This window comes from Trachypithecus francoisi, unplaced genomic scaffold (assembly GCF_009764315.1).
Source record: "Trachypithecus francoisi isolate TF-2019V2 unplaced genomic scaffold, Tfra_2.0 Lachesis_group16, whole genome shotgun sequence".
NCBI lineage: Eukaryota > Metazoa > Chordata > Mammalia > Primates > Cercopithecidae > Trachypithecus > Trachypithecus francoisi.
Window position 1 is genome coordinate 61,552,458 of NW_022681461.1, and position 15,355 is coordinate 61,567,812.

The 15,355-nt window shown below is 37.8% G+C and overlaps 1 long non-coding RNA gene across 1 annotated transcript; it reads left to right on the plus strand.

Moving 5' to 3' along the window:
* Positions 1-4,189: 4,189 nt before the first annotated feature.
* Positions 4,190-12,760, plus strand: LOC117099368. Its single transcript, XR_004443785.1, has 2 exons — positions 4,190-4,223; positions 12,698-12,760. It is a non-coding gene; the product is annotated as an uncharacterized LOC117099368 (long non-coding RNA).
* Positions 12,761-15,355: the final 2,595 nt, after the last annotated feature.

Here is a 15,355-nt window from a genome sequence, read left to right on the forward strand (position 1 = left end):
TTCTCCACATCCTCTCCAGCATCTGTTGTTTCCTGACTTTTTAGTGATCGCCATTCTAACTGGCATAAGATAGTATATCATTGTGGTTTTGATTTGCATTTCTCTAATGACCAGTGCTGATGAGCTTTTTTTCATATGTTTGTTGGCTGCATAAATGTCTTCTTTTGAGAAGTGTTTTGTTCAGATCTTTCTGAACAAAAGTGTCTGTTCAGATCCTTCACCCACTTTTTGCTGGGGTTGTTTGTTTTTCTTGTAAATTTGTTTACGTTCTTTGTAGAGCCGGGATATTAACCCTTTGTCAGATGGATAGGTTGCAAAAATTTTCTGCCATTCTATAGGTTGCCTGTTCACTCTGATGATAGTTTCCTTGGCTGTGCAGAAGCTCTTTAGTTTATTTAGATCCCATTTGTCTATTTTGGCTTTTGTTGCCGTTGCTTTTTGTGTTTTCGTCATAAAGTCTTTGCCCATGCCTATGGCCTGAATGGTATTGCCTAGGTTTTCTTCAAGGATTTTTATGGTTTTAGGTCTTACATTGAAGTCTTTAATCCATCTTGAGTTAATTCTTGTATGAGGTGTAAGGAAGGGGTCCAGTTTCAGTTTTCTGCATATGGCTAGCCAGTTTTCCCAACACCATTTATAAAATAGGGAATCCTTTCCTGATTGCTTGTTTTGGTCAGGTTTGTCAAAGATCAGATGGTCACAGATGTGTGGTGTAATTTCTGAGGCCTCTGCTCTGTTCCATTGGTCTATATATCTGTTTGGTGGTAGTACCATGCTGTTTTGGTTACTGTAGCCTTGTGGTACAGTTGGAAGTCAGGTAACATGATGCCTCCAGCTTTGTGCTTTTTCCTTAGGATTGTCTTAGCTATGCAGGCTCTTTTTTTGTTCCGTAAGAAATTTTAAGTAGTTTTTTTTTTTTTCTAATTCTGTGAAGGCAGTCAATGGTAGTTTGATGGGGATTGCATTGAATCTATAAATTACTTTGTGCAGTATGGCCATTGTCACGATATTGATTCTTCCTATCCATGAGCATGGAATGTTTTTCCATTTGTTTGTGTCCTCTCTTATTTCCTTGAGCAGTGGTTTGTAGTTCTTCTTGAAGAGGTCCTTCACATCCCTTGTAAGTTGTATTCCTAGATATTTTACTCTCTTTGTGGGAATTGTGAATGGGAGCTCATGCATGATTTGGCTTTCTGTTTGTCTATTATCAGTGTATAGGAATGCTTGTGATTTTTGCACATTGATACTGCATCCTGAGACTTTGCTGAAGTTGCTTATCAGCTTAAGAAGATTTTGGGCTGAGATGATGGGGTTTTCTAAATATACAATCATGTCATCTGCAAACAGAGAAAATTTGACTTCCTGTCTTCCTATTTGAATATGCTTTCTTTCTTTCTCTTGCCTGATTTTCCTGGCCAGAACATCCAATACTATGTTGAATAGGAGTGGTGAGAGAAGGCATCCCTGTCTTGTGCTGGTTTTCAAAGGAAATTTTCCAGTTTTTGCCCATTCATTATGATATTGGCTGTGGGTTTGTCATAAATAGTTCTTATTACTTTGAGATATGTTCCATCAATAACTAGTTTTCAGCATGAAGAGGTGTTGAATTTTATTGCAGTCCTTTTCTACATCTATTGAGATAATCGTGTGGTTTTTGTCATTGGTTCTATTTACGTGATGGATTACATTTATTGATTTGCATATGTTGAACCAGTCTTGCATCCCAGAAATGAAGCCAACTTGATCACAGTGTATAAGCTTTTTCATGCGCTGCTGGATTCGGTTTGCCAGTATTTTATTGAGGATTTTTGCATCGATGTTCATCAGGGATATTGGCCTGAAATTCTCTTTTTTTGTAGTGTCTTTGCCAGGTTTTGATATCAGGATGATGCTGGCCTCACAAAATGAGTTAAGGAGGAGTCTCTCTTTTCCTATTATTTGGAATAGCTTCAGAAAGAACAGTACCAGCTCCTCCTTGTACCTCTGGTAGAATTTGGCTGTGAATCCATCTGGTCTTGAACTTTTTTTGGTTGGTAGGCTACTACTTATTGCCTCAATTTCAGAACTTGTTATCGGTCTATTCAGGGATTCGACTTCTTCCTGGTTTAGACTTGGGAGGGTGTATGTGTCCAGGAATGTATCCATTTCTTCTAGATTTTCTAGTTTATTTGCATAGGGGTGTTTATAGTATTGTCTGATGGTAGTTTGTATTTCTGTGGGATCAGTGGTGATATACCCTTTATCATTTTTTACTGTTTTTATTCGATTCTTCTCCCTTTTCTTCTATATTAGTCTGGCTAGCAGTCTATCTATTTTGTTGATCTTTTCAAAAAACCAGCTCCTGGATTCACTGATTTTTTTGAACGCTTGTTTGTGTCTGTATCTCCTTCAGTTCTGCTCTGATCTTAGTTATTTCTTGTCTTCTGCTAGGTTTTGAATTTGTTTGTCTTGCTTCTCTAGCTCTTTTAATGGTGATGTTAGGGTGTCAATTTTATATCTTTCCTGCTTTCTCCTGTGGTCATTTAGTGCTATAAATTTCCCTCTAAACCCTGCTTTAGCTGTGTCCCAGAGATTCTGGTATGTTGTATCTTTGTTCTCATTGGCTTCAAAGAGCTTATTTATTTCTGCCTTAAATTTGTTATTCAGGAGCAGGTTGTTCAGTTTCCATGTAGTTGTGCAGTTTTGAGTGAGTTTCTTAATCCTGAGTTCTAATTTGATTGCACTGTGATCTGAGAGACTGTTATGATTTCCATTCTTTTGCATGTGCTCAGGAGTGTTTTACTTCCAATTACGTGGTCAATTTTAGAATAAGTACGATGTGGTGCTGAGAAGAATGTATATTCTGTTGATTTGGGGTGGAGAGTTCTGTAGATGTCTACTAGGTCCACTTGAGATGTCTATTAGGTCCAGAGTTGAGTTCAAGTCCTGAATATCTCTGTTAATCTTCTGTCTCGTTAATCTGTCTAATATTGACAGTTGGGTGTTAAATTCTCCCACTATTATTGTGTGGGAGTCTAAGTCTCTTTGTAGGTCTCTAAGAACTTGCTTTATGAATCTAGGTGCTCCTATATCGGGTGCACATATATTTAGAATAGTCAGCTCTTCTTGTTGCATTAATCCTTTTACCATTATGTAATGCCTGTCTTTGTCTCTTTTGATATTTGTTGGCTTAAAGTCTGTTTTATCAGACTAGGGTTGCAGCCCCCGGTTTTTTTCTTTTTCTTGGTAAATATTTCTCCATCCCTTTATTTTGAGCCTATGTGTGTCTTTGCATGTGAGATGGGTCTCCTGCATACAGCACACCGATCGGTCTTGACTCTATCTAATTTGCCAGTCTGTGTCTTTTAACTGGAGCATTTAGCTGGTTTACATTTAAGGTTCATATTGTTATGTGTAAATTTGATCCTGTCATTATGATGCTAGCTGGTTATTTTTTCTGTTAGGTGATGCAGTTTCTTCATGGTGTCGATGGTCTTTACAATTTGGTATGTTTTTGCAGTGGCTGGTACCGATTGTTCCTTTCCATGCATAATGCTTCCTTAAGGAGCTCTTATAAGGCAGGCCTGGTGGTAACAAAATCTCTCAGCATTTGCTTGTCTGTAAAGGATTTTATTTAGTTAGCTTAGTTTGGCTGGATATGAAATTCTGATTTGAAAATTCTTTTCTTTAAGAATGTTGAATATTGGCCTTCACTCTCTTCTGGCTTGTAGGGTTTCTGCAGAGAGACCCACTGTTAGTCTGATGGGCATCCCTTTGTGTGTAATCTGACCTTTCTCTCTGGCTGTCCTTAACATTTTTTCCTTCATTTCAACTTTAGTGAATCTGATGATTATGTATCTTGGGGTTGGTCTTCTCAAGAAGTATCTATGTGGTGTTCTCTGTATTTCCTGAATTTGAGTGTTGGCCTGTCTTGCTAGGTTGGGGAAGTTCTCCTGAATAATATCCTGAAGAGTGTTTTCCAACTTGGTTCCATTCTCCCCATCACTTTCAGGTACGCCCATCAAATTTAGGTTTGGTCTTTTAACATAGTCCCATATTTCTTGGAAGCTTTGTTTGTTCCTTTTCATTCTTTTTTGCCTAATCTTGTCTTCACGCTTTATTTCATTATGTTGATCTTCAATTTCTGATATCTTTTCTTCTGTTTGATTGATTCAGCTATTGATACTTGTGTATGCTTCATGAAGTTCTCTTGCTGTGTTTTTCAGCTGCATCAGGTCATTTATGTTCTTCTCTACACTGTTTATTCTAGATAGCAATTCCTCTAATCTTTTTTTCAAGGTTTTTAGCTTCTTTGCATTGGGTTGGAATGTGCTTCTTTAGCTCGGAGGAGTTTGTTATTACCCACCTTCTGAAGCCTACTTCTGTCAATTCGTCAAACTCATTCTCCATCCAGTTTTGTTCCCTCGCTGGCAAGGCGTTGTCATCCTTTGGAGGAGAAGAGATGTTCTGGTTTTTTGGAATTTTCAGCCTTTTTGTGCCTGTTTCTCCTCATCTTCATGGATTTATCTATCTTTGGTCTTTGATGTTGGTGACCTTTGGATGGGGTTTCTGAGTGGATGTCCTTTCTGTTGATGTTGGTTCTATTCCTTTATGTTTTTTCCTCCTTCTGACAGTCAGGCCCTTCTGCTGCAAGTCTGCTGGAGTTTGCTGGAGGTCCACTCCAGACCCTGTTTGCCGGGGTATCACCAGCAGAAGCTGCAGAACAGCAAAAATTTCTGCCTGTTCCTCACTCAGGAAGTTTCATCCCAGAGGGGCACCTATCAGATGCTAGCCAGAGCTCTCCTGTATGACATGTCTGTTGGCCCCTGCCGGGGGGTGTCTCCCAGTCAGGAGACACGGGAGTCAGGGACCCACTTCAGGAGGCAGTCTGACCCTTAGCAGAGCTCGAATGCTGTGCTGGGAGATCCACTGTACAGTCAGCAGGCAGGGATGTTCAAGTCTGCTGAAGCTGTGCCCACAGCCGCCCCTTCACCCAGGTGCTCTGTCCCAGGGAGATGGGCATTTTATCTATAAGCCCCTGACTGGGGCTGCTGCCTTTCTTTCAGAGACGCCCTGCCCAGAGAGGAGGATTCTAGAAAGGTGGTCTGGCTACAGTGGCTTTCCTGAGCTGTGGAGGGCTCCACCAAGTTGGAACTTCACCAGGGCTTTGTTTACACTGTAAGGGAAAACCAGCTACTCAAGCCTCAGTAATGGCGGATGCCCCTCCCCCACCAAGTTCGAGTGTCCCAGATTGACACTCGACTGCTATGCTGGCAGCAAGAATTTCAAGCAAGTGGATCTTAGCTTGCTGGGCTCTGTGGGTTGGGATCCGCTGAGCTAGGCCACTTGGCTCCCTGGCTTCAGGGGAGTGAACAGTTCTGTCTCACTGGCATTCCAGGTGCCACCGGGGTATGTAAAAAAATTCCTGCAGCTAGGTCGGTGTCTGCCCAAATGGCCAACCAGTTTTGTCCTTGAAACACAGGGCCCTGGTGGTGTGGGCACCCGAGGGAATCTCCTGGTCTGTGGGTTGCAAAGACCATGGGAAAAGTGTAGTATCTGGGCCAGGGTGCACCGTTCCTCACAGCACAGCCCCTCAAGGCTTCCCTTGGCTAGAGGAAGGAGTTCCCTGATCCTTTGCACTTCCTGCATGAGGCAACATCCCACCCTGCTTCAGCTTGACCTCTGTGGGCTGCACCCACTGTTTAACCAGTCCCAGTGAGATGAGCCAGGTATCTCAGTTGGAAATGCAAAAACCACCAACCTTCTGCATCAGTCTCACTGGGAGCTGCACACTGGAGCTGTTCCCATTGGGCCATCTTGCTAGGTCTCCTCAAGAAGTTTCTTAAAAGGGAAAAGATAAATGGAAAACATTTGAAGACAAATATGGGAAAAAGGCAAATACAATGGTAAAATCAACAGCATGTTTATAGGCTGATTGTCATGAGCCGGTTTGAAAAACGAAAAAAAACCCTGAATATTGAGGAAAGAAAGGAAATAGTTGCTGGGGTCATTTTGTTGAGTAAGAGGGAAAGCATTCTAGTGCATAAGAAATATGCACATATGACAGTAGCTAAAAAACATTTCTCTTTCCTAATAATAAAATAGCAGAGAAATATGCCACAGATGTAGATAAGTGAGTTTAATTTTATAAAAGTGAGTCTGGTAACAAACTGAGAGGTTTAGTTTCTTAGTTTAACAAACGTAGAAGCTTAGTCAGGAAAGAGGAGAAGGCTTAGAGACTTGAGGAGATTGTAGAAGGCAGAAAATGATAGTTTAAGAGAAAGAAGAAAAATGGGAAAAGCAAATGTGGTATGATTATTATTCTATTCTGTCACTTGTTTTCTTTTCTTCCTTTTTAATATTTAAATGGGAACAGGTCAACTTTAGCAAGATTGATACATTTTAAAAAAGAAGAAGCAAATAAAAAGAAGGTACTTTCAGTATATTCTACTTCCTTCACGTCTATCTGAATGTGTACTTGAACATTACCTAAGGTACTCCAGGGCTGCATGCTATAGAACCTGATGATCAGTACAGACAACAGAAAGAAAACTGTTAGTGTAGGTTAATAATGTGGGCTATCACAGCTGGAAAAATCTCTCTCTGCTTTCTCTCTCACTAATTCTGTTTTAAGTATGATCATGGTAAAAGTCAGCCCACAATATGAATTCCAGTGATTATTGCTTTTTTGTGTTCATAAACTTGTCTAATCCCCTCCCACATAGAAGTGGGATTGATCTCTGTGACCAATAAATATCGTGGAAGTGTGATTTCCAGTTAATAAAAGGCATTGCAATTTCTGCTTTGGTCTTCAGGACTGCTTACTACGGGGGAAGCCCAGCCTGTTGTGAGGACATTTAAGCAGCCCCATTGAGAGGCTTTCATGAAAAGCAACTAAAGCCTCTTGGTAACATCTAGCACTAATATGCCAGCTTTGCAGCAGCGTGACCTGAAAGTGAACCCTTCACCTTTAATCAAATTTTCAGGTGTCTGTAGTCCATGCCAACATTTGACTACACCCTCAGGAGGTACCCTGAGTCAAAACTTCCCAGTCAAGTATCTTTAAAATTCTTGACACAGAGAAACTGTGAGACATATCAAGTTAGTATGGTTGGATTAAGGTAGTAATCTTTGCAAAAGATAAGTTGTTAAGTATTAGATAACTAATACAATTGTTCCACTGGAGAGATACCTAACAGGTGAAATTTTATGGTAAAGAAAAACCATACAGCTCACTGATTTTCTCTTTTCTTCAGGGTGCAAGCATTCCTGTAAGAGTTAGCTGGAATTTGAATCTGGGTAGGTTCGAGCCATATTCCCACTGACTCTTATTTTTAAATTTTCTCTTCTTCTTAAAACTTCACAGTATTTTCTCCTGCCTCACGTTTATTTGATGGCTCACTTTAGACAGAGAGCTATCTTAGTTCCTGTCTTAGTCTTTTTGGCCTGCTATAACACAATATTATAAACTGGGTAGTTCATTAACACCAGAAATTTATTTCTTACAGTTGAGAGGTCCAAGATCAAGATACCTACAGCCTCAGTGTCTGGCAAGGGCTTGCTTCCTCACAGATTGTGCCTTCTCGCTGCATCCTCATATGGTAGAAGGGGCAAACAAGCTCCCTCGGAGTCTCTTCTTTAAATAAGGGCACTAATCCCATTTATGAGGGCTCACCACTCATGACCTAATCAGCTCCCAAAGGTTCTACCTACTAATACTATCACTCTGCAGGTGAGGATTTCAACATATGCATTTGAGGGGGCGAACATAAACATCTGGATGATAGCAGTCTCCTTAGCATAAATTCTGCATTTCAAATTGCATTAAAAGTGCCTTACTAGTATCAGTGTAAATATACCAAATAGAACATAAAGGTAAATAATAGTAAATAGTCATCAAATACAAATGATCTATCACAACTTGAAAAATTAGAAACAGGGAGAAAATAAAATACAGATTTTTTTTAAAAAAGGCATATTTCAACACTATGCAAAGAAGAACATAAAGTCACTTCAGACTGACTAGAAGTCTAAGATTGTCAAACAGTGTGAACTGATAAAATCACGCACTTTACCAATTTCAGATATACCTTAAGGGGATCATCAGCTGAACAAAGATAAGCCACAAAGAGAAAGTGAAGGTACTAGAAAGATTGAAAAGAGTAAATGTTATCAGTATTATTTTCTGAATATCCATTTTTCATTTTCTTAGAAAGCTTCATCTTGTAAACATTTCCATAATAAATAGCTTGATATCTTTATCATCTTCTCTTTCATTTTACCATGAGAATTTCTGAAATCTATTAATTTAATCAAAAAATATTTACTGAGCATCTACTCTATGCCAGACACCATTGTAAGCATTGGGGATAAAGTAGTGAAGAAGAAAGACATAACCTCCTCTTCATGGAGCTTAAAATTAGTTAAGGATAAAAGCAGTAAAGAAACCTATTGCAATATCAGATAGTATTAAGTGCTATGATATCTTAAGAAAAATAAAAAGATAAGATGAAACAAAATTAAAGATCCATGGTTTATTTATAAGAGCATAATCAAAGTCTAGCACAGTGAGATGTTCTTAAATAAGCACAAATTTGTTTCTCAGCATTTGAGTGCAAGAACTCTGTTTCTTTGTGTTCCAAAGTTGAGTTCGATTTGGTTTCAATGGCTTCCTTATCTCTTCCCTCTTCTGAATATTTAGTGAGAAATTTAATATTACTTATTTTGCAGAAGTACCTTTCCTTTCCTTAGAGTCATGCAAAACTCCAAGCTTACTAACTTTGGAAAGCTTAAAGAAATAAAATGAATTTCTACACCATGGACCACACAAAGATATTCATTGTCCAAGGCTACACTGGTTATTCAAAGGCATACAGTACTGATTCGCTGGCCATAGTCCCAGCTTTCTCATTGCGTTAATTCCCAACTTGCTACACTTACATTTCAGTTCCCAGAAAACCAAGTGCTCCCTTAATCGTTCCCACCATTCCTGGTTCAGTGTGGAAGAGGGAAATACAGCTGTGTCTTCAACCTCAAAGCAGCCAATTTATAAGAGTTAGGGAAACCACATATTCCTAAGGGTCACCTCTCTCCTTTTCTCAAAACCTAGAACCCAACCAGTCTCAGACAATCCACCTGTACCTCCCCTGAGTTTCTTATCTATTCCATGACAGTAGTGGAAATTAGAGTCCCTAGGGAAACAGACAAATGATACCTATCATTCTTTTCTGAAAAGTCCATAGGAAAGTACTATAGCAAAGTTTTTATTATCTGACACAGAACATAGGATAAAAAGGTATTAAATCAGCTTCCTCCATTTTTAATAGAATTACACTGTCAGATTTGAGGATTTGACTATTAAACATTGCCATGTATGTGTATCCAAACAGAGTAAACTGGAAAAAATGGGACACGGTGCAAGACTTACATATTCAGTGTAAAGGAAAGCTAATTTGGGTTGGTTTGGCCTGTGTAAGAGAACTAGAAATCTCTGCTGTTTATTGAGGTAAATATTTGAAAATGGCGAATGAAATGAAGTATCAAAGAGTCTCATATTCTGAGTGAGTAAAGCAAAGCAGGGAAAACCCAGACAGCCAAATATATGTTCTCTAGGTATGGTCAAAAAAAAATTGACAAGAAGCACAGGCTTGGGATCAGGGGTAAGACTACTAGTTTTAGGAAAGGAAATTGATGAGAATAATACATGAATTTCAAAGCAGATTTTTGGCAAAAAAGGTTTTTTAAAATGCAAAAATCAAATCAACATGGGTTGCTTTTCATTTTTCATGAAGAACAAGATAGAATACAGTAAGGGCTTCAACATTTCTGACATGGTGGGTACACGCAAATAACCCTATGTCTCATGGCATGGGTTAAGGGTGCCCTATAGTGAGGAAGCTCATAAACCCCAGGTTATCAAGGGTAGACACATAGTTTACTGTTCTTTCATCTTATCAAGCCACAGAGAGACCAGATGAAAACCAGGTGAAGCTGGAGGAGATGTTATGTAGTACTGCTCCAGGGAAGGGCCCTGACTACTGTTACAGAGCTTCTTATAGTACAAATTTGTGAATAGCCTTGAAAGTGAGGCATAAAAGGAAGGGACCTAGGCACCAGAGAGTCTAAATATAAATAACAGTGCACATAGTTGCCTGAGAAACTGTATTTGAGCTATTAAAACATTACCCCTCAATCATTTTATTTTCATTGTTGTCCCTTTAGAAAATTTTACTGACATTTTCTTCCTAATAACACAATTGATGAAATTGTAATACCCCCAAATAGACTGCATTTGTTAACATACTGCATTCATATCTGTGCTTTATACTTAAAAAGAGTAAGATTTTTTTAAACACCCTCATTGTAAGAACCACATTTTACTCCCTTGAGAATGATATCAAGCAAGTTAAGAACACACGTTAGAGAAAGAAAGGGAGTCTCTACCTTCTAAAAGTGAGCTTGGGTGCAATCCCTCCCAGCAGGAAAAGTGTTCCTCCTGGTGATTCTCCTGTCATGAGGCAACCCAAACTTCTGTGGTCATCCATACAACAATCCCGCTTTTCTTTCTGTATTAAATCAAATAAATTAATGAAAAAAATCCAGACTTAAGATTGTAGAAATAAAAACCAAATAGTTGATTCTGAGTTATTACAAGAGTTTGAACTCTTATTGCCTGGCCAGTAGTGGCCATAAAATACTTTAGCAACAATTCTTAAAATATTAACATTGCAGTTCACAATTAAGTTAAACATCTACTCTGTGACACAAAAATTCCATTTATAGGTTTCTCAAGAGACTCATTTTCTAAACAAGAATGTTGAAACCAATTATAATAATAATAGCTTCAAACTAGAAATTGCCCAGATGTCCATCGATAGCGGCATTATTAGATATATGAAGGTGTATCCATGGAATAGAAAACTACCCACCCATTAACAAAAAAATGAACTGATAAATATAAACACATGGATAAATTTCAAAACATTATGTTGAACAAAATAATTTAGGCATAAAAGATACATGATATACGATACATGTATAAAGTATTTACAATGTATGATGTATGGTTCCATTTATATGAAGTTCAGGTCCATGCAACACTAACCAATGTGAATAGAAACCAGAATGGTGATTGCCTAGAGCAGGGGGTGAATTGGTAGAAAATGTCCATGGGCACCCTTATTAGGTGATAAAAATATTCTATATCTTGATGTCAATATTCGTGCTGTTCACTTAAGATTTGTGCATTTGACTGCATAAAAATTGTACCTCAAACGACATAATCATTTTAGCTGACACACAAAAAAGTATTTGACAAAATTCAGCACTCTTACTTAATAAAAACTCTTAACAGCTAAGAATAGAAGGAAACTTCTTCAACATAATAAAGGACATTTATGAAAAACCCACATCACAAACCATGGGGAACAACTGAAAGCATTTCCACTAAGATCTGGTATAAGGCAGATACATCTGCTCCCACCACTTGTATTCAGCATAGCACTGGCAGGAGGAAATCACTCCAGAAAAAAAAAATAAAAGCATCCAAAGAAGAAAGAAATAATTGAGATTATCTTTATTTGCAGATGACATGATCCCAAATGTAGGAAACCCCAAATATTTCACATACCAGAAAATCTGTAAGAAATAATAAATGAATTCAGTAAAGTTGCAGGATACAAAATCAACATACAAAAATCAGTTGCATTTTCACATATTTACACGCAAATACCAACCTAGTTGGAAAAGAAATCAAGAAAACAATTTCATTTATAACAGCATCAAAAAATAAATACCTACAAATAAATTTAACCAATGAGCAGAAAGATTCACACACTGAAAACTATAAAACATTAATAATAAAAGGAATTAAAGACACAAATAAATGAAAAGATATCCCAAGTACATGGATAGGAAGGATTAATACTGTTAAAATATTCATAATGCTCAAAGCAATATACAGATTTAGTGAAATTCCTATCAAAATTCCAATAGCATTCTTCATCAAAATATAAAAAGAATTCTAAAATTTGTATGAAAAACACACACACAAACAGCCAAAGCAGTACAGAGAAAGAAAAACCAAGCTGGAGTCATCACATTTCTTGATTTGAAATTATATTAGAAAGCTATGGTAAACAAACAGTAAGGTACAGGCATAAAAACAGAAACATAGACAACAGAACAGAATAGAAAGCCCAGAATAAATTCAAACATATATGGTCAATCAATTTTCACCCATGACACTACCAGATATGTAATTTGCAAATATTTATTTTCCAACCTGTACACTGTCCTTTTCATTTTGTCGATTGTTTCCATTAGTCCATTCTCACATTGCTATAAAGAACTACCTACGACTGGGTAATTTATAAAGAACAGAGGTTGAATTGACTCACAGTTCCACAGGCTGTACAGAAAGCATGGCTCAGGAGACCACAGAAAACTTACAATCATGGCAAAAGGTGATGGGGAAACAGGCACATTTTACATGGTCAAAGAAGGAGGAAAAGAGAAAAGCTGGAAGTGCTAAACACCTTTAAACAAGCAAATCCCATGAGAACTCACTCACTATCACAAGGGCAGCAAAGGAGAAGTCCACTCCCATGATCCTATCACCTTCCACCAGGTCCTTCCTCCAACAATGGGGATTACAATTCAACATGAGATTTGGGCAGGACACAAATCCAAACCATATTATTATCCATAAACTTTTCAGTTTGGTGTAGTCCCATTTACTTATTTTTGCTTTTGTAGTCTGAGCTTTTAGTGTGATATTCAAGGAATCATTGCAAGACCAATGTCAAGAAGTTTTTCCTCTCTGTGGTTTTCTAGAAATTTCATCATCTTTCATTTAGGTCTTACATTTCATGGTCTTACATTTAGGTCTTTTATACATTTTGCGTTGATTTTTGTGCATGATGTGTAAGATAAGGGTCCAGTTTCATTCTTTTGCATGTAGCAATCTAGTTTTCTCAGTTTCCCCACTTAATATAACAATCATTTCTTTATCTTCTTTTAAATGGGTTCATTTAATTTTAATGAATATTTTCATGTCTACCGTGAAGAACTGTTGTAGTCATTGCTCAGATTTACCTAGACGAAATGCACCCTACCTATTAATTCTATCTAGATGTACTAAAGAGTACCTTCTGAATCACAAAACAGAGAACTTCTCACTGAAAGTCATACTGGCCAAAGAACTGGAGTAAAACTAAAGGCAGGAAGGTATATTAATGAGCTGGGACAGTGAAGCTCGTGGGACTGATTTGTAATTTACAAAAGCCTGGTAAACTCTGCACCTAATTTGATAAGACATTAATAACAAAATTAGATCTAGATTTGAACATGCTTTCTCAGTATATTACAAGCAAAATGAAAGGTGATGGAGAAAAAGAAGCACATTACTATAGTTTCTATCACTTTAAAATAGGAAACCATTTGAAACAGAAATGCATATATGTGGTCATTTTATAATGAATACATTTAATGTGTACATGTTGCTTAACATTTTCATTCTGATTTTTATTCTTTTCTTAGGTAACGTAAAATGAAAACTGATGATTTTCCTTGTTAACAAACAGGCTTTCCCAAATTTGATCTAGTGAGCAAAACTGATATTTTCATGAAGACAAACTCCACCTGTCAAGGCTTTGGGAAACCTATATGTATGTTTGTGTTTCTGTGTGTGTGTGTGTGTGTGTGCTATATGTTTAATAACAACCAGTTTTAAAGCCTTCCTAATGGGTTGCTCAATATTTAACTGGCCAAATTTGTGTGAAAATATAATATAGTGGGAAATAAAGGAATACACAGATACAAGAGATTTTTGTTGAATATTTTCTTCATAGCAAGTAATGATGAAAGTTTTATTATATAAGGAAATGGTTCTCTGTTCTTTCCATTACTACTTAGGATACTTGACAGTAAATCCCTTAAAGATGAGGCCATCAGTATTCCAGGTAGTGTCTAAAGTAATGGTATATTGGTGAGCAAAATATGAGTAGTTAAATGTACCATGAGCTTTGGGACCAGAGAGATAAGCTTTTGTCTCTTGACCCACAACTGTCTCTCCAGTTGTGGGGCCTTAGGCAAGTTATATCACTCTTATTTTCCTCTTCTATAAAATTAAGACAAGAAATAATCTTCCTCATAATACAAGTAATCCTGAAGAATAAATACAACAACATAACAAAAACACCTACCACATATTTATACCTAGAACATAGCCATTTTCTACATAAGATGCCTGAGGCTGCCTTAAAATATTACCACAAACTTGATGGCTTAAAACAATGGAAATATTTTCTCACAATTCCGGAGGCCAGAAGTTCACCATGAATTTCACTGGCCTGGAATCACGGTGTTGGCAGGGCCATGTTACCTTCAGATACTCTAGGGAAGACTCAGTTTCTTGTCTCTTCTTGCTCCTGGTGGCTGCTGGCATTCTTTGGCTTGAGTCCACATCACTCCAATCTCTCCACATTTACAAAGCTTTCTTCTCTTCTGTGTATGTCTCCTCCTTTCTGTTTCTCTCCTATACTGTCATTTGTGATGCTATTTACTGTCCACTCAGATAATGCAGGAAAATATTCTTCTCATCTTAAGATTCTTAGTTTGATTATATCTGAAAAGACCTTTTTTTCTAAATAAGGTAACATTTACAGGTTCCAGGGATTACACTACAGGCATACTTTTGGTGGGGTGGGAGCATTTTATAGCCTACCACAGTGTTCAATAAATGTTAGCAGGCATTCTCTGTCATATACATCAGTGGTCCCCAACCTTTTTGGTACCATGGACCGGTCCTGTAGAAGACAATTTTTCCACAGACCAGGGGTTTGGGGGATGGTTTCAGAATGATTCACTTTTATTACTTTTATTGTGCACTTTATTTCTATTATTACTACATTACAGTATATAACAAAATAATTATACAACTCACCATAAAGTAGAATCAGTAGGAGCCCTGAGCTTGTTTTCCTGCAATGAGACAGTCCTATCTGGGGGTGATGGGAGACAGTGACAGATCATCAGGCATTAAATTCTCATAAGGAGCATGCAACCTAGATCCCTTTCATGTGAGCTTCACAATAGGGTCCGTGCTCCTGTGAGAATCTAAAGCCATTACTGATCTGGCAAGAGGCAGAGCTCAGGCAGTAACGTGAAAGAATGATAGGCAGCAGCTGTAAATCCAGATGAAGTTTCCCTCCCCTGCCACTCATCTCCTGCTGTGTGGCCTGGTTCTTACCAAGCCATGGACCACTACCAGTCCATGGCCTGGGTGTTGGAGACCTCTGTTATATATCATCTCTTAGAATATTGATTATGCCACTCATGTTTACCATGTAGATATGAGGAACAATAATTTTATCCT